This window comes from Dendrobates tinctorius, unplaced genomic scaffold, assembly GCF_039654945.1.
Source record: "Dendrobates tinctorius isolate UK_male_01 unplaced genomic scaffold, ASM3965494v1 ptg000063l, whole genome shotgun sequence".
Classification (NCBI taxonomy): Eukaryota; Metazoa; Chordata; class Amphibia; order Anura; family Dendrobatidae; genus Dendrobates; species Dendrobates tinctorius.
In genome coordinates, this window is record NW_027361731.1 from 22,651,373 (window position 1) to 22,669,734 (window position 18,362).

General features: G+C 53.8%; 1 pseudogene; it reads left to right on the forward strand.

The window, feature by feature from the left end:
* Positions 1-18,362, forward strand: part of LOC141094357 (uncharacterized) — a 93,359-nt pseudogene that overhangs the window by 25,240 nt on the left and 49,757 nt on the right.

Genomic DNA, 18,362 nt, shown 5'->3' on the forward strand with positions numbered 1-18,362 from the left:
TGAGTCATGGAGAAACCAATGACAAACATCCAGTTATTCTGGGCATGAACATCCTGCGGGAGTTTGGCAATTTACTCCTCAATGACCCCACGCAAAAGACTGAACCAGTGGGGTTCCCGCACGGCCCAAAGGCAGGTCTTCCAGCAGTTGGTGCGGGAGGCGCGAGTTCTCCAGGACTGCCAGAAGGGCGAGGCACTGGGCAACATCATTGCGCCAGCTGCTCCCCCACTCATGCTGCCCCCCCCGGGTAGACAGTGGTGGCCCTGCCCATCCAGGCCCCGGTGCCTTTGGAGGGCGTGGAGATGCAGGTGGAGCCATGCTACTCGGAACGCCTGCCTCCTGGCATACTGGTGGCCCGCTCCCTGGCCACTGTGCGGAGAGGGACCATCCTGGTGCCCAGTGTCAACCTAGAAGACCAAGACATCGTCTTAAGGCCCCGGCCAAGCTGGTGAGGCCGTTGGAAGAGGTGCTGCCAGGCCCTATGGTCCAATTGAAGGTGCAACCCGAGGACCCTTAGGCAGTGACTATTCGAACTCTGCAGGCTGCCGAGACCTCGACTTAGGAAAAGTCCTGAAACATCCTGGAAAGAATGCGGGCTGAACTCTCTGGCCTGGCTCCTGCCCTACTTCTCCAGGTAGAAACACTACTAGGACAGTATTATGGGGTATTCGCTAGCCACGAGGATGATTTTGGATGCACCACAGCCATCACGCACGGAATTCCCACAGCAGGAATGGCCCCCATACGGGAACGATACAGACAAATTCCCCAACTATACCAGGAGGTAAAAACTTTACTGGCCCAAATGCTGCGGAAGGGGGTCATACGAGAGAGCCAGAGCCTCTGGGCGGCTCCCTTCCTGTTGGTCCACAAAAAGGATGGCACCCTGCATTTTGGCGTGGACTATAGAAAGCTGAATGCCTGTACCATCAAAGACTCGTACCCGTTGCCTCGTATAGAAGAATCCCTGTCCGCCTTGGGGAAGGCAAAGTACTTTTCAACGTTAGATCTGGCCAGCGGGTATTGGCAGGTGCTGATGTCGGAAGAAAACAGGGCTAAGACGGCATTCATTCTTCCTATGGGACTGTTCGAGTTCAATCGAATGCCGTTCGGTCTGGCCAATGCCCCGGGGACCTTTCAGCGGCTGATGGAGCGGTGTCTGGGGGATCTCACCTTCGAGGCCATGCTGATATACCTGGAAGACATAATCATCTATGCCGCCACGTTTGAGGACCACCTGCCGCGGTTGGGGCAGGTGCTCGGCCAGCTGCAGAACTATGGGTTGAAGGTGAAGCCCCAGAAATGCCACCTGTTTCGCACCCAGATTGAATATCTGGGGCATGTCGTCTCTGCTGAGGGTGTTAGACCGTCTCTGGAAAAGGTTGCTGCCATTCAGGGATGGCCTACCCCTGAGACGATAAAAGATGTGCGGGCCTTCCTGGGGCTGGCTGGATACTATCATCGTTTCGTAAAGAAATTTATACGCCGGGCCCGAGCCCTGCAGGACCTGCTAAAGGTGGCTCCTGCCGGGGCGAATGGACAGAAAATCCAGTGGCAACAACCGCAAAAAGAGGCCTTCCAAGACCTTAAGGCTGCGCTCTCGGGTGCCCCAGTGTTATCTTATGCGGATTTCTTGCAACCATTCATACTACACACCGACGGGAGCCTCCACGGGCTAGGGGCTGTATTGTCACAAGTTCAGGATGGCCGAGAGAGTAATCGCGTATGGTAGCCGATCACTTCATGACTCCGAGCGAAACCCTGACAATTACAGCTCCTTTAAGCTCGAGCTCCTGGCGGTACTGTGGGCCATGACGGAGCGGTTCACAGAGTACCTTTCGGGCTCCGAAGTGGTGGTGCGGACCGACAACAACCCGCTGGCCCACCTGGAAAATGCCAAATTGGGGGCTCTGGAACAGCGATGGGTGGCCCGGATGGCCAAGTTCAACTATAAGATCTTCTACAAAAGAGGAGCAGAAAATGTGCATGCGGATGCTCTCTCCAGGATCTGGCACACAACGCCAGGGAAAAGTCGAGATGACAAATTGGAAGGAGAAGAGACACCGTATGCCCTCACCGCCGCCGTCCTCACGGCTGCCACGCAAGAAGGACCCCCAAGGGGTGTGCTGGAGCAATCACGTGACAGATGGATCCAACAGCAGCAAGATGAAGAAAGTGGGCTCCTACACCGATGGGTGACCACTGGCAGACTACCCACTGACGCCCAGAGACAGACTTCATCTCAGGATATGTTGCTGATGCTATGCCAATGGGAGAAACTAGTCAAGAAAGGACTGTTGTATCGTAAAACAGTATCACGGGCAACGTCTGCAACAACTTGGCTGGTAGTCGTGCCCAGAGCCCAACTCGGTGAACTGGCACGGGAAGCCCACGAAAAGGGGGCTCACTTTAGAGTCCAGAAAACCTTGCAATGGTTGCAGCAGATAGTTTACCATCCGTGCTTTCACGCTGCTGTGGAAGAAACTTGCTGGGCCCGCCGCCTATGCGAAATAGCTAAACCACCCGCACAACGACATAGTGACATAGGCACCCCTCGAGCTCTTGACGGTGGATTATGTGACCATTGGCCCTGCATACCAGGGGTATGAGCATCTCGTCATGGTGGATCACTTCACCAAATTTGCCATGGTAACCCCCACCCAAGATCAAACTGCGGAGTCAGCCGCCTATGCAATATGCAAGAACTTTATCCAAGTGTACAGCTTCCCTCAACGGATACATTCAGATCAGGGAGCATGCTTCCTGGGGAAGGTCATGGAGGAGCTACACTGTCTCTATGGTATCAATAAATCTCGGACCACACCATACCACCCACAGGGAAACGGGGCCTGCGAGCACTTTAATCGGACATTAATTCAAATGTTGCTTACCCTGGAGAGTGACCGGAAGGCCCGCTGGCCTGAGTATGTCCCTGAACTAGTGTGGGTCTATAAAAACCGGGTGCACCGAGTTACTGGCTATACCCCCTACTCACTGCTATTCGGGCGAGAAGGCAAAGGGATCACAGAGGTAGAACTAAACCCAGAGGAACCCCAACCCTGGTCTGGAGTGTCATCATGGGTCCGAAACCACCGACACCGGCTACAGACCCTTCCCCGCATCGTCCAGACAAAGCTCCAGGACTTAGAGCACCCAGGGGGGACTCTACCTCCACCCACCGACATTCAGACTGGGGATCGAGTACTCGTACTAGACCAGCGCCCCCAGAACAAGCTAGAACCCCGGTGAGAAGAGAGTCCTTACCGAGTATTGCGCCGAATAAGCCCTGATGGGCCTGTGCACAAGTTACGACCTGAAAGGGATGGGGCACTTCCCACTCGTACTGTGCACCGTAATATGTTGCGGCCCTGAACATCCAACGATCCCGTGCAACCCGAACCCACTCCTCAGGCCCCCGAACCAATGCCCACGGTCTGCGACCTAGATGACGAAGAAGATAACCCAGCGGTACAAGCGGGCCATCCAAGGAACAATATCTCAGCAAGTCACGCCAGCCCACCAGAATTGGCCAGTCCACCACCGGCCACCACCCCAGAAAGCTCCACCACAGTCGAACTAAGACGCTCCGAGCGGTCAACAGCTGGCAAACCCCCCGAACGCTACGAACAGGATCAGTTCGTATGGCAACAGGAACGTTTGTCTCAAAAGGCCAACCCGAGCCTACCAAGACCCTCACCCGAGGACTGGCGAGCATACAGGATTGGGGGAGTGTAGGAGGAGAGGCCTCCGCCGAGTACCCGGGCCAGAACCAAGGGGACCGTCTTCCAGGTTCCTGGGGATCTATTTCCAGGGAGCAGAGCTAGGGGATGGACTGCTGAGACTGACAGGGCAGATGGGGGAGGAGTCCAGAGAAGAGGGGCGGAGAGGGCCAGACTGTGTGAGTCAGCAGAACGAGGGAGAAGGAGGTGGAGACTTGGGGAGGGACAGAGTGAGAGCCACAAGCAGCTTCCAGAGAGGAGAACAGCGACAGGAGGGAGACTCTCGGTGGACCGCAGGGAGACGGCGCCGAGCTTACCGACAAAAGAAGACTGCTGCCTCACTCCAGCTCTCAGCTGTGGCCTACCCACAGCCGTCCGCAGCCGACGCTGCCTCACTCCAGCTCGTGGCTGCGGCCTCCTCGCTGCTGCCCGCAGCCACCGCCGCTTCACTCCTGACCGCGGCGGTGACTCCTCCTTTGCCGCATGCAGCTGCCACCGCCCCGCTCCAGTCCGCGGTAGAGATTGGGCCTGTGCCCACTGCGGATCATCCAGTGCAGCCTCAGACTGCTCCCATGGCCTATCAACCGCCACTTATCACCGCCGCTGCCAGTCCCTGTCAGGGAGTTGCGGCCTCCCCTCTCCCACTCCCAGGCGTTATCACGCTGCCTCCGCTGGGGGACATCCTGACAAAAAACTCTCCGCGGGCCTGTTGTGCCCCTACTCCTCCTGGGCGTCGGAACGCCCGAGGACTACTACAGATCTTCAGCGGCTGGGCCCAGTGGCTGCGATGCAGACACACCGTGGAACAGAACACCGAGGGACGTCAGGACGGATAAGTGATACATAGTGACTAAGGACCCGTAGTCGGCCATTCCGTGACCATATAGTGACCGGTCTTTGCCGGATTAGTCGTGTTCTCTCAATCCTTGTTTATGTGTATTGGCTCCCTGTGAAGTCAACTACTGTTATTCTGTTGGTTGCGTAACAATAGCCCTAACGGCATTTATCTATAAAAGTTAACGCTTAAAGTCATTTCTGTCTCGCGTCTCGTCACTGCATCCTGTGTACCTGCTATTACCACATAAGTATGGAGCCTTTGAAAATGTATGTCTCTCTCACTGCAGTCTGTTCTTTTGTACTAATTTTTTTTCTGTTCCTTTTAGACTGGTTGTCTCCTGGTGCTGCTGTCTGTCCTGGTGCTGCTGTCTTTCCTGGTGCTGCTGTCTTTCCTGGTGCTGCTGTCTGTCCCTGTCCTGTGCTGTTGGACTACTGCCTGTAATGTAAGTATTCGTGTCCATTGTTTTGTTTTGTTTAGCTACATTGTGTTTGGCTCTTAATAAGTTGCTTTTTGTCCCTTATTAGATTGGCCTCTTTTTGCTCTGCCTCAGAATATTTCAGAGTGCTGATATAGTGGGAGAAGTCTAGTGACTTCAGGATTAATTTTGTTATCAGAAGTGTTGGACATTATTTTTGTAGGGTTTTTTTGCAGATTGCAGACAGTGTCTTTCCTTTCCTATCCTTTCTAGTTAGTTTGGGCCCCATCGTTTGCTCAGCCTTTTTTCCTGCCTATGTTTGTGTTTTCATCTTGTTTCACCGTCAATACATGTGTGGGGGCTGTCTATTCCTTTGGGTCTGCTCTGGGGCAGTTAGTTTTCCCCTTTTCTTGCTTTAGGCTTATTTAGTCCTCCGGCCGTGATGAGGCGTCTAGGTTCATCGTAGGTACGCACCACGGCTGCTGCTAGTTGTGTGGTTAGGATCAGGGATCTGCAATCTGCATAGTTACCAACCTCTCTGGTTTTTCTGGGGCTTAGCTTGTTTAGGTTTTACCTCCACGGTGACCAATTCATAACAGCTGCCCAGTCTCCAGCAGTACGCCAGAAGACTGCTACAGAGGCCACCACTCCCACTCGGCCGAAAAAACAGGACAAAAAAAAACAGATTGCCACCAGGACGAAGACCCGGAGGCAAAAAACCCTGCCAAAATTGGACCCACCACCTCCACCCTCACCTAGCAATTTGTCTTTGTTGTCAAATGTGTCACTACCAGAGGCGTAACTAGGGTTTCAGCTTAGGAGGGACGAAAAATCTGAGTGGGTCCCTAACCAGGTACTACTGACTACAGCTACGTTGCGCTCCCTAATTGTAAGTATAGGGGAGCATCAGCAGATGACCGCGCTGTGATTGTGGAGACCATATAGTGGTAGATACCAGAGCTGCCAACCATATAAGAGATCACAGCACAGTTATAGATGGTGACTTACAGCTGACATTCATTCTTATGGAGTTGTTCACGTTTCCCGTCTTTTCCACCTGGCCCAGACCGACATAACAACTTCTCCAGCCAGGACTTGTCTGCAAAGATTACAAACCACAACACATTTGACTTCTCACATTTCCTGCACTGTCCATATCTATCCCGAACCTGCACAAACTCCTCATCTTGCTGATACCCCAATACGGTGCCGCTGCTGCCGTATGTGTCCCTATTACTGCACCTACTGTGTGGTACAATAACCGTGCTCCCCTTACCGCCCAATATAATACTGCCACCACTGTGCTCCTTACATAGAAATACAGCCCCACTTGTGCCCACTTAACATTTAATAATGTCCCCTGAGTTCCCCCATGTACAGTAACAATTGCCCCAGCATCGCTGATGTCAGCAGGCGGTCATGTGATGACTCTTTTGGCTTCTCTCAATTATCTTCTAGTGGACACATTTTTTTTCCTCACCGCTGGAGTGGTGCTTTTAGCGCAAGTCCCCTGCCCTGGTCATATACTCATCCTCCGGTGTATTCACCGTTTTTGGCACCGCTCCAGTCCCACGGCTCAAACTTGTGATCACAGCTTCTGACTGGCCAGAAATTAGAAGCTACATCACAAGCGCTCAATGTAAGTCTATGAAAGACAGAAAGAGGCCAGAAAGAGGCGAGAACAAGGCTAGAACGAGACTCATTGATTAGAGACCTCTGCGCCGCTCTATGAAACACTGGGGCAGCGGACAGGGCAAAACGCCGGAAGGTGAGTATCAAACAGTAGGATTTTAAGTCGTCACTCCAGCTGTGAAATAAAAAAATGCTGGAGTGGTGCTGGAGGGAATGTCACCCTCCGGAATGTGAATGACCTATTAATATGGGTATACAGGTAATAGAGATTTTGCCCTAGTACTACCTGTAGGCCTCATATTATTGGCCTTGCTGTTGAGATATCTTACATTCTTTCCTTATGCTAATGATTTCTTCCAGGCTCCGGGGCGTGCGGTTCTGTAAGAAATAACCGCCTCCTGTCTTCATTATAATACTACCCCCCCTCCCATGTATGTCAGTCATGGCCCCGGAATCCTATATCTGCGAGTCACAACAATCTGAACCTCATCCTCCCTTCTGGGGGCACTGCATTGATTGATCTTCTGCGCAGGCGAGTCACTGTGACCTCCCATGCGCGCACTGATAATATGCTCTACCTATTTCCTCTCTGCAGTCATCGCTAGGAACCATGTGTACATGGTGATGACTATGCAGGGAGGAAATGGGGACAGCACCTTATGGGCGCGCACACTGGAGGTCACTGGAGCGGAAGTCACCGGCGACTGCGCAGGAGATCCCTGAATGCAGTGCCCATAGAAGGGAGGATGAGGTACATATGAATTGAAAGAGCGTTTCATTTCTGCTCCAGTTTTAATCCAATCTCCAGGAACCGCTCATTGTTGAGGTGGATGCCTCAGAGATTAGAGTAAGGGCTGCAATATCTCAAGGTTTCAAAACTCTGAGCAACTTGCCACCATCTGCTTTTTTCTCTCGGAAATTTTTGTCTGCTGAAAGAAATTATGATGTTGGGAATCACGAGCTACTCGCGGTTAATTTAACTTCTGAAGATCGGGGACATTTTGGAGAGGGCGGTTCATCAAGTCATGGTTGTAACAGATAATAAAAATGTTTGCATATATTGAATTAGCTAAACTGTTACCCCCTAGACAGGCCTGATGGTCCTTATTGTTTTCTAGATTGAAAGGCTGATGCTTTATCATGCAGCCTTGATTCCGTTTCTCACCCAGAATCTCTACACCTTGTACACACACAGCTCTGCTCCGTACACCTCGTACACACACGGCACTGCTCCGTACACCTCATACACACACTGCTCCGCTCCGTACACTTTGTACACACACGGTTTTACTCCGTACACCCTGGGTCGTACTGGCCCACCGGCGAAACTGAGGATTCTTCAGTGGGTCCAGGCATTGACACCTGCTGGCATACTGGCCAGCAGCTGCCTAGGGCCCCCACTGCTCCATTGGCCCCCAGCCAGTAGCTATGGGTCCCCTGAGTCAAGGGCGCCCACCCTGTGCTAGTGGAGCAGCAACGGGTGACAGGAAGTCACGCCAGTCCCTGTTGCTAAAGAAAAATGAATATTAACGCTTCCCCACGCCCCATGGGTGTGGAGAGAAGTGAATACCATTTCACTTTAATAGCGGGCAGTGTTAGTCACAGGCTGCAGCTAACACTGCCCGCATGTAAAGCTCCACCACCACACCGTTCTCTCATACACACACAAAGCAACGCACCACATACACACACACACGCAGACAGACACACAACACCACTCACCTCTCGCAGCACTTCCCGGCATCCTGCTTCCTGCCCGGCGCTTCCTGTCTGAGTCAGCGCAGCTGGATTACGTCATCATTCAGCGCGTGGCTGTTTCAGACAGAAAGCTGCTGGTGAGGAAGAGGCTGCCGGGATATGCTGCAAGAAGTGAGTAGTGCTGTGTGTATGTCTGTGTGTGTATGTGGTGTGGTGCTTTGTGTGTTAGTGAGAGAGAGTGGTGCGGTGCTGTGTTTGTGTATGTTGTGGCAGGGCTAAGGGTCGTGTAATCGATGGGCGATATGTGCCTCATAAATGGCTTGTCTCTATAATGTAAAGCCTACCAGATATTATTATTGTTGTTGTTTGAAGGACCTGTGGTGAGGTCACAGTCAGGTGACTAGTCAGCTGCTGGGTTCGTGGGTGTGGCTACAGCCTTATAATGTGGCCTGCTCCTGAACCAGGGAGCTGTATGTGGGGAGGACTACACCTCCCAGCATGTGCTGAGACTCGCGGTCTGAGTCTGCAACCACGAACGGTTATATTTTGTTTGCCTAAGCTGGAGGCTATTTTTGGTGACACGCTGTTTTATGGTTTATGACAGAAATAAACCTTATGAACTTGGAAGAACCTGTCTCCTGATTGTCTCCCGCTGCACCTGAGTGAGTCACATCCCTACAATTGGTGGAGAATGCGAGCAGCGGTCCCAGCAGAGACTTGAGACAGTTGCTGCATGTCCTGGGTGAAGTTTGCAGCGGGGCAACAAGCACTGCCAGGAATCATGGAGGACCTGCTGAAACACCTGGTCCAGTCCCAGGCACTGCAGCAGGAAACCAACAAGCTGTTGTTACAGCAGATCCAGCAAGGCCAGCAGGAGCAGCGGCAGCAGTTCCAGCAGAGCCAGCAGGAACAACGGCAGCAGATGCAGCTTCTGGCAACCGCCATTCAGGAGGGCAGGACGAGCGCCCCAAACCCAGGTCGGGCTGATGACACCAACGTCGAGAAGGCGGTAAGACGTGCATTACAAAAAATGACCCCTGAGGATGATGTTGAGGCCTTCCTGACGGTGTTTGAAAGGGTGGCTGAGAGGGAAAAACTTCAGCCAGAGCGGTGGGCGGAGGTACTGGCCCCATACCTAACGGGGGAGCCCCAGAAGGCGTACTTTGACCTGACGGTACAAGATGCCAGAGAGTATCCCAAATTAAAAGCGGAAATTCTCGCCCGCTTGGGGGTAACAATGACTACCAGGGCACAGAGAGTGCATCGTTGGGCCTATCACCGGGACAAACCCCCGCGCTCCCAAATGTTTGACCTGTTGCACCTGGTCCAGAAATGGCTGCAGCCAGAGTCGGCTTCCCCGGCACAGATGGTAGAGCGAGTTGTGATGGATCGGTTTGTGCATTCTCTGCCGAGACCTCTACAGACTTGGGTTGCCCAGGGTGATCCCCAAAATGCTGATGAACTGGTTGGGCTGGTCGAGAGATACCAGGGGATGGAAGGTTCCTTGGGAAAGCAGCCCATTCCGTATTGGGGGTCCCAGCAGGGGGCGAAGTCACAAAAAGGGGTGGTGCGTCCAAGGTCAAAAGGGGCGGGGGGAGGCGATGCCCAAGGTCCCCTCGGGTGTTATTTGCTGGAAGTGTCATGAGCCAGGACATATAGCGGCCCGTTGTCCCCAGACCACCGAGCAGATGGACTGCAGCATGGGACGCCGTAGTTCATACTACGCATATCCAGCCTGCAGTGTGAACTCGCTACCTAACAAGGGGCCACAAGTGTGTCCCGTGAAGGTGAACGGTCGAGCAGTAATGGCGCTTCTGGACTTCGGGAGCTTGGTGACCCTTGTGAGGGCCAGTTTTCCTCTAAACATACTCCCGGGTAAAAAGATTGGTGTCCGGTGCATACATGGCGATGCAAAGGACTACCCTATGGCTAGGGTGAATATTGAAACGGCGCATGGCACCGAGTCGCATGAAGTTGGCGTTGTTCGAGACCTGTTGCATCCTATAATTATTGGCCGGGATTGCTGTCTGTTTTGGGATCTGTGGGGGGTGGGTTCTGAGTGTGCTAGCCAGAGCAAGGAACCAATCCACCCCACTGAGGTATCGCCACCACCAGACGCAGACGACTTTCCTTTATGTGTCCTTGTTGGGGATGAAGAGGAAGGGTCCCCTGTACCTGACATCCCGGAGTTAGGGGTGGCCGGGGAGAATTTTGGGACTGCCCAACATAGGGACCCCACACTAAGGGAAGCCTTTAACAATGTCACCGTCATTAATGGGGTTTCACAAGAGCCGGGAGCAGACACAAGGTTTCCCCATTTTATGTTGAGTGGGGAATTGTTGTACCGGGTCACAAAAATAAGGGAGGAGGTGGCAGAGCAGTTAATAGTACCAGCCCCCTATAGACGAAAAGTGTTGGACATGGCCCATTCACACATCTTGGGGGGGACAGCTGGGGGTGGAAAAAACCCAGGAACGGATTGTACAGAGGTTCTATTGGCCTGGGTGTCACCGGGAAATAGTAAACTATTGCAGGTCCTGCCCGACATATCAGTTAACTGCCCCCACATCTAATTTTCGGAACCCTCTTGTGCCACTGCCCATTATCGAGGTGCCATTTGAGAGAATTGCCATGGACTTGGTCGGTCCCTTAGTTAAATCAGCTCGGGGCCATCAGTATATATTAGTCATCCTGGACTATGCCACATGCTATCCTGAGGCCATTCCCCTGAGAAACTCCTCCGCGAAGAGTATAGCCCGCGAGCTGGTCCATGTGTTTTCCCGGACGGGTTTGCCGAAGGAGATCCTGACCGACCAGGGGACGCCTTTTATGAGCAAGGTGATGAGAGAATTGTGCAGAGTCTTGCAAATTTCCCAGTTAAGGACTTCAGTGTACCATCCGCAGTCAGATGGCCTTGTTGAGAGGTTTAACAAGACACTGAAGAGCATGCTGAGAAAAGTCATAGAGGAAGATGGTAGAGACTGGGATTGTCTCTTACCGTATTTACTGTTTTCTATCCGTGAAGTTCCCCAGGCCTCCACGGGGTTCTCCCCCTTCGAGCTTCTGTACGGCCGGCATCCGCGAGGTCTCCTAGATATAGCCAAGGAAACCTGGGAAGCCGAAGTCACGCCCCACAGAAGCGTCATTGAGCATGTGCCACTGATGCAGCAGAGGGTTGCGAAGGTGATGCCCATTGTTAAAGAACATCTCCGCCAGGCACAAGAGGCTCAGGCCAGGGTCTACAACTGGTCAGCCAGAGTGAGGCAGTTCAATCCGGGAGACCGAGTTCTCGTGCTAATCCCAACGGTGGAAAGTAAGTTCTTGGCCAAGTGGCAAGGGCCATATGAGGTGGTGGAGAAGCTGGGAGACGTAAACTACAAGATCCACCAGCCCGGAAGACGGAAGCCATACCAGGTTTACCATGTTAACCTTATCAAGCCATGGCAAGATAGAGAGCCAGCGGTAACTCCGTGCTTGCTGGGCAACCTAGAAGGGGAGGTTGGAGCCGTTACCATAGCGGAGACTCTGTCGAAGGCCCAGAAACAGCAGTGCCTGGAGTTACTCCAGAAAAACCGCGACCTGTTCTCAGAGTTGCCGGGGTGCACGAAGGTGGTGGAGCACGAAATTCTGACCGAGCCACATGTGCGGGTGAACGTGAAACCCTATCGTATTCCTGAGGCCCGGCGAGAGGTAATCTCCAAGGAGGTGCAGCGTATGTTGAAGCTCGGGGTCATTGAGGAATCCAAGAGCGGCTGGTCGAGCCCGATTGTCCTGGTCCCAAAACCTGATGGTGAATGGAGGTTCTGCAACGATTACCGAAAGCTGAATGAGGTCTCCAAGTTCGACGCTTATCCCATGCCACGCGTTGATGAGCTCATCGAGAGACTTGGACCGGCCAGATACATAACCACTTTGGATCTGACAAAGGGATATTGGCAGATTCCCATGGCACAGGAAGCCAAGGAGAAGACGGCATTCTCCACACCAGACGGGTGCTTCCAGTATGTCCGGATGCCGTTTGGCCTACAGGGAGCTCCAGCAACCTTCCAGAGGGCGATGGATAGAATCCTTGCGCCTCATAAGCTATATGCTGCCGCATATCTAGATGATATCGTCATCTTTACCCCGGACTGGGAGACTCACCTGGAGAAGGTCCAAGCAGTGTTTGATGCTCTAAGAGAGGCAGGGTTTACAATAAACCCGAAGAAGTGTGCCTTGGGGAGAGAAGAAGCCAAGTACCTCGGATATGTAGTGGGGCGTGGCGAGATCAAACCCCAAATCAATAAAGTGGAAGCAATTCAGACATGGCCGAGACCTCTGTCAAAGAAGCAAGTTAAAGCTTTCCTGGGGATTGTGGGATATTACAGGAGGTTCATCCCAAACTTCGCCACAATGGCTGCACCTCTAACTGATCTGCTTAAGGGGACGAAGTCAGTGATGGTCAGCTGGTCCGAAGAAGCAGAGTCAGCCTTCCAAGAAATGAAGGGAGCTCTTTGTAAGCAACCCGTTTTGGTGGCCCCAGACTTTAAACGTGAATTTGTCCTCCAGACAGATGCCTCAGATGTCGGGGTAGGAGCAGTCCTCTCTCAAGAGATACGTGGGGAGGAGCATCCTGTTCTCTACTTGAGTAGGAAGTTGACTTCTTGTGAGAGAAATTACTCAGTTGTAGAGAAGGAGTGTTTGGCCATAAAATGGGCAGTGGACACATTACGGTACTACCTGGTGGGACGGAAGTTTAGGTTAATATCCGACCATGCCCCACTCAGGTGGATGAGGGAAACAAAGGGCAAGAATGCTAGGGTCACCCGCTGGTTCTTAGCCCTACAAGACTTCAGCTTCCATGTAGAGCATAGGGCCGGGAAGCTACATGGGAATGCCGATGCCCTCTCCAGAATCCCTTGCCTGGTAGGTGAAAGTGCCAAGCCCTACTGCTTTAGGCAGAGGGGGGAGGTATGTGGCAGGGCTAAGGGTCGTGTAATCGATGGGCGATATGTGCCTCATAAATGGCTTGTCTCTATAATGTAAAGCCTACCAGATATTATTATTGTTGTTGTTTGAAGGACCTGTAGTGAGGTCACAGTCAGGTGACCAGTCAGCTGCTGGGTTTGTGGGTGTGGCTACAGCCTTATGATGTGGCCTGATCCTGAACCAGAGAGCTGTATGTGGGGAGGACTACACCTCCCAGCATGTGCTGAGACTCACGGTCTGAGTCTGCAACCACGAACGGTTATGTTTTGTTTGCCTAAGCTAGAGGTTATTTTTGGTGACACACTGTTTTATGGTTTATGACAGAAATAAACCTTATGAACTTTGGAAGAACCTGTCTCCTGATTGTCTCCCGCTGCACCTGAGTGAGTCACATCCCTACAATGTGTAGTGGAGATTGGCAATGATGGGGGTGGTGAGGAAGGAGGCAATGAAGGGATGGTGAGGAAGAAGGCAAAGATGGTGGTGAAAAGGACAATGGTGGTGGGGTAGGAGGCAATGATTGAGGTGGTGGAATGGGCAATGATGGGGGTTGTGGGGGAGAAAGCAATGATGGAGGTGGTGGAAAGGGCAATGATAGAGGTGGTGATGAGGACAATGATGGGGGTGGAGGGGGAGAATAATGATGGAGGTGGAGAGGGGCTGCATTATACCCTATGAGGCGGGCTGCATTATACTCTGTGGGGGGGCTGCATTATTCTCCCAGGGGACATCATATTCTGGGGGGGGCTACAGTATACTCTATGGGGGGCTACATTATATTCAGTGGTGGGGCTGCATTATTCTCTCAGGGGACTACATTATATTCTGAGGGTGCTTCATTTTACTATATGGGGGGCAGCATTATGCTCTATGAGGGGGTTACATTATACCCTATGGGGGCTGCATTACACCCTTTGAAGGTGCTACATTATATTCTATGGTGGGGACTGCAATCTACCTTATGAGGGGGTTGCATTATATTCTATGAGGGGGCCTACATTATTTTATGAGAGGGGCTGCTTTATATTCTATGAGGGGGCTACCCAACACCTGCTACATGTTTAAGACGTGTACTACCTTATATTTTACCCTGATATTAGCGTGTTTGTTACACCACTCCGTCATACTCACCTGGCCTCCGCTCCCACGCCGCAGCCTCTCCCCGCCCAGCGGCCGCGGCGGTCACCTCTGACGGGCTCGCGGCCGACGCCATCCCTGCATGCAATGCGCATGCGCCATAGGCCGCGGCCGCGCCTCCCTTCTGCTTCTTGTGCCCCAGATGTGCCCTGACCCGGAAGCACCTTTGGACCAATGGCAGACCAGACGGGTCCATATCAGGCCGCTTCCCCCTGAGGGAGGCGCCTGATCATTGTGTTACCTTGCACACTGGGCCCTGCTTCCTCCTGTGCTCTCTGCAGCCTCTCGGTTCTGTCCGCGGTGTTTTCTGCAGCAGCCTCGCAGTCCTGTTCCTGTGTTCCAGTTCCATTATACTACGGTCCTGCTCCAGCGTTCCTGTTCCTTCCTACTCAGCCCTGTTCCTGTGTTCCATTCCATCCTACTCCAGTCCTGTTCCATCCTACTCCAGTCCTGTTCCTGTCTTCCTGTTCCATCCTACTCCAGTCCTGTTCCTGTCTTCCTGTTCCATCCTACTCCAGTCCTGCCTCCAGGTGTTCCTGCTCCATCCAGTTATCCATACTCCTACAGTCCTACTTCAGTCCTGTCTCCTGTGTTCCGCTCCAGCCATCTCTCCATATTCCAGCCTTACAGTCTACGCTTCAGGCCCGCACTCCTACTCCAGTCCATTCTGAGCCACCCCTCTCAGTACCGGCTACCGTGGTACTTGAACCCCTGGGCCTGCTCCTAACGGTCCCTGTATAGTGGTCGGTTCCACCTGGCAGCTCACCAGGGGCCCCTCGGTGCCACAGTCCAGAGGGTCCACTCCTGGAGATTCCGGCTCCCGACCACCCACGCTAACAGTGTTTTACCGCCCATTTGGTGGTCTTGTATTTATTTCTATGTAGCTACATAGTGGGCCCCAAAAATGATTTTTTTTTTCTGGTGGGCCCAAGGTGCTCCAGTCCAAGCTGAGTACACCTCATACACACACGGCTCCGCTCCGTACACCCCGTACACACACCGTACACCGGCTCCACTCCATCCACACTGTAAACCCCTCCTGACCCCACATATAAACGTCCCCTCATCCAGCACCATGACAACCAGCACAGCAGAGTCCTGCACACACTGAGGCCCCTGATCATGTGACCCCTGACTCCTCCCCTCCTGTGACCTCATCACAGGTCCTGTGCGCACAGAGCAGCCATATATGTGGAGTGCGGCTCTGCGGGTGGAGGTCGGTGCTGGAGGCTCCATTATTCTCTATGAGGAGTGCGGCTCTGCGGGTGGAGGTCGGTGCCGGAGGCTCCATTATTCTCTATGTGGAGTGCGGCTCTGCGGGTGGAGGTAGGTGCTGGAGGCTCCATTATTCTCTATGTGGAGTGTGGCTCTGCGGATGGAGGTCGGTGCCGGAGGCTCCATTATTCTCTATGTGGACTGCGGCTCTGCGGGTGGAGGTCGGTGCCGGAGGCTCCATTATTCTCTATGTGGAGTGTGGCTCTGCGGATGGAGGTCGGTGCCGGAGGCTCCATTATTCTCTATGTGGAGTGTGGCTCTGCGGGTGGAGGTCGGTGCCGGAGGCTCCATTATTCTCTATGTGGAGTGCGGCTCTGCGGGTGGAGGTCGGTGCCGGAGGCCCCATTATTCTCTATGTGGAGTGCGGCTCTGCGGATGGAGGTCGGTGCCGGAGGCCCCATTATTCTCTATGTGGAGTGCGGCTCTGCGGGTGGAGGTCGGTGCGGGAGCCTCCATTATTCTCTATGTGGAGTGTGGCTCTGCGGGTGGAGGTCGGTGCCGGAGGCTCCATTATTCTCTATGTGGAGTGCGGCTCTGCGGGTGGAGGTCGGTGCTAGAGGCTCCATTATTCTCTATGTGGAGTGCGGCTCTGCGGGTGGAGGTCGGTGCCGGAGGCTCCATTATTCTCTATGTGGAGTGTGGCTCTGCGGATGGAGGTCGGTGCCGGAGGCCCCATTATTCTCTATGTGGAGTGCGGCTCTGCGGGTGGAGGTCGGTGCCGGAGGCTCCATTATTCTCTATGTGGAGTGCGGCTCTGCGGGTGGAGGTCGGTGCGGGAGCCTCCATTATTCTCTATGTGGAGTGTGGCTCTGCGGATGGAGGTCGGTGCCGGAGGCCCCATTATTCTCTATGTGGAGTGCGGCTCTGCGGATGGAGGTCGGTGCCGGAGGCCCCATTATTCTCTATGTGGAGTGCGGCTCTGCGGGTGGAGGTCGGTGCTGGAGGCCCCATTATTCTCTATGTGGAGTGCGGCTCTGCGGGTGGAGGTCGGTGCTGGAGGCCCCATTATTCTCTATGTGGAGTGCAGCTCTGCGGGTGGAGGTCGGTGCTGGAGGCCCCATTATTCTCTATGTGGAGTGTGGCTCTGCGGGTGGAGGTCGGTGCTGGAGGCCCCATTATTCTCTATGTGGAGTGTGGCTCTGCGGGTGGAGGTCGGTGCTGGAGGCTCCATTATTCTCTATGTGGAGTGCGGCTCTGCGGGTGGAGGTCGGTGCTGGAGGCTCCATTATTCTCTATGTGGAGTGCGGCTCTGCGGGTGGAGGTCGGTGCCGGAGGCTCCATTATTCTCTATGTGGAGTGCGGCTCTGCGGGTGGAGGTCGGTGCCGGAGGCTCCATTATTCTCTATGTGGAGTGCGGCTCTGCGGGTGGAGGTCGGTGCCGGAGGCTCCATTATTCTCTATGTGGAGTGCGGCTCTGCGGGTGGAGGTCGGTGCTGGAGGCTCCATTATTCTCTATGTGGAGTGCGGCTCTGCGAGTGGAGGTCGGTGCTGGAAGCTCCATTATTCTCTATGTGGAGTGCGGCTCTGCGGGTGGAGGTCGGTGCTGGAGGCTCCATTATTCTCTATGTGGAGTGCGGCTCTGCGGGTGGAGGTCGGTGCTGGAGGCTCCATTATTCTCTATGTGGAGTGCGGCTCTGCGGGTGGAGGTCGGTGCCGGAGGCCCCATTATTCTCTATGTGGAGTGCGGCTCTGCGGGTGGAGGTCGGTGCCGGAGGCTCCATTATTCTCTATGTGGAGTGCGGCTCTGCGGGTGGAGGTCGGTGCCGGAGGCTCCATTATTCTCTATGTGGAATGCGGCTCTGCGGGTGGAGGTCGGTGCCGGAGGCTCCATTATTCTCTATGTGGAGTGCGGCTCTGCGGGTGGAGGTCGGTGCTGGAGGCTCCATTATTCTCTATGTGGAATGCGGCTCTGCGGGTGGAGGTCGGTGCCGGAGGCTCCATTATTCTCCATGTGGAGTGCGGCTCTGCGGGTGGAGGTCGGTGCTGGAGGCTCCATTATTCTCTATGTGGAGTGCGGCTCTGCGGGTGAAGGTCGGTGTTGGAGGCTCCATTATTCTCTATGTGGAGTGCGGCTCTGCGGGTGGAGGTCGGTGTTGGAGGCTCCATTATTCTCTAGGTGGAGTGCGGCTCTGCGGGTGGAGGTCGGTGCCGGAGGCTCCATTATTCTCTAGGTGGAGTGCGGCTCTGCGGGTGGAGGTCGGTGCTGGAGGCTCCATTATTCTCTATGTGGAGTGCGGCTCTGTGGGTGGAGGTCGGTACCGGAGGCTCCATTATTCTCTATGTGGAGTGCAGGTTGTAGGCTTGTCGGAAGAGGTGGTTCTTCAGGTTCCTTTTTAAGATTACTACAGTAGGCGAGAACATGGTATGTTGGGGTAGAGAGTTCCAGAGTAGGGGGATGCGCAGGAGAAATCTTGTATGCGATTGTGGGAAGAGGAGATAAGAGGGGAGTAGAGAAGGAGATCTTAAGTAGATCCGAGGTTGCCTGCAGGTAAGTACTGGGAGACTAGGTCACAGATGTATGGAGGACACAGGTTTTGAATGGTTTTGCATTCCATGGTTAAGGTTTTAACTGAAGTCTCTGGGTAATGGGGAGCTAGTATAGGGACTGACAGAGGGGAGAGGCAATAGTGTGGGGGGGAGGGCTTTAGGTGGATTAGTCAGGCAGCAGAGTTTATGATGG